The following is a 1,490-nucleotide window of genomic DNA, read 5'->3' as shown; positions in this document are numbered from 1 at the left end:
GATTTTGGACATTCTGGCTAGTCCACCTCAAGTTAGGATGGACATTCGGCTCAAAATAAGTGTTTGTCTGTCTATAAAGTTAAAAAGCAGCACAAGACTCATAGGGATTAGGACAATGATCTGAAACATGTCCCTCAGCTCCACATCTTTTGCAGACGAAAGGACCGTCTGACACAACATTCACTTGGTAGATCCCTCCTTTAGAAGCTCCTCCCAACTCGTACCTATCAAATCTCGCTGTAAGAGCCTCTAATGCAGCTACAGATGGGGATTCAGCAGCTCTCCTTTGATTTCCCCTGGAATTTCCATACTCAGCTTTATGGGTGGCCAAATCATCAATAATTTTCCACCCCTTGGTTTCTCCAACATTCTCCTGGAATCTGTCACTAGCCGCTGCATCCAGGATAGCCCTCTGATCGTCATAAAGTCCATTATAAAATTAATTGCATAGGCTCCATTTCTCGAACCCATGGTGCGGGATAGTTCGCACCAGCTTCTTGAAACGGACCCACGCCTCATGAAAATTCTCATCAGTAACCTGTTTAAAGCTGGTGAACTAAGCTTTAATGGCATTGGTCTTCGAGGCAGAGAAATATTTCTTGTAAAATGCCAAAGCCAGCGAATTCCAGTCAGTTATCCCATTAGCAGCTCGATCCAAATCTCGGTACCACTCCCTAGCAGCATCATGAAGCGAGAATATGAACATAGTCTCCTTCACTTGGTCCTGGGTCACACCGGTTGGTGGGGGTACGGAACAGTAATAATCAATGAATGTCTCCATATGCTTGGCTGCATCTTCATTTGCAGCTCCCCCGAATTGGTTTCTCTCAACCAAGTTGATATAAGACGGTTTCGGCTCGAATTTTCTGTCCTACCCTGGTAATGCGAATCCCTTATAAAGATTCGCAGCTGTCGGCTCCGAGTGACTGGCTATACTTGCTTCTTCAGCCATGTCTGGAGATGTGACGGTCTCAGCTGAGGAAGTAGAAATAGGTGATGAAAGTGGATCCTCCTCAAACAGCTCGTTCTCGTAGTAACTAGACAGAGTACTCAGCTCTTCCTCTATCGGCAATACTCTAGATGATCCTCTCAACTCGCGCAAAGTCTTCTCAATCTCAGGATTGAACGGTAGTAATTCACCACCCTGTGACCTGCGCATAAGAGGAAACTACAAGAAGAATATGAGAATAGTTTAAGGAACTGATGCCCCTTAAACTAAGAAAAAGACTAAAATAAAACAACTAAAAATTTAAACAATTGCCTCCCCGGCAACGGCGCCAAAATTTGATACCCGTCGTAAGGTGTCAAAAATAATATTTATAATTCCAACTACAACTATAGATAGCGATAGCAGGGTCGAACCACAGAGAGGCAGATGTAATTATTAGTTGTGTAATTCTAGTCTAAGTAACAAAGGTATGTGGGGGTTTGTTTGAATTGGTCTATAACTAATGAGCAATAAACTAAAGAAATGGATAAAAACAAATATT

General features: G+C 42.9%; 1 non-coding gene across 1 annotated transcript; it reads left to right on the top strand.

Moving 5' to 3' along the window:
* The first annotated feature begins 464 nt into the window (after positions 1-464).
* LOC141645204 (small nucleolar RNA R71) lies at positions 465-571 on the top strand. The gene has a single exon (XR_012544788.1). It is a non-coding gene; the product is annotated as a small nucleolar RNA R71 (small nucleolar RNA).
* Positions 572-1,490: the final 919 nt, after the last annotated feature.

The sequence above is a fragment of the Silene latifolia genome, chromosome 2 (assembly GCF_048544455.1).
Source record: "Silene latifolia isolate original U9 population chromosome 2, ASM4854445v1, whole genome shotgun sequence".
Taxonomy (NCBI): domain Eukaryota; kingdom Viridiplantae; phylum Streptophyta; class Magnoliopsida; order Caryophyllales; family Caryophyllaceae; genus Silene; species Silene latifolia.
Note: the sequence above shows the minus strand (reverse complement) of the source record. Positions and strands in the feature narration are given on the sequence as shown.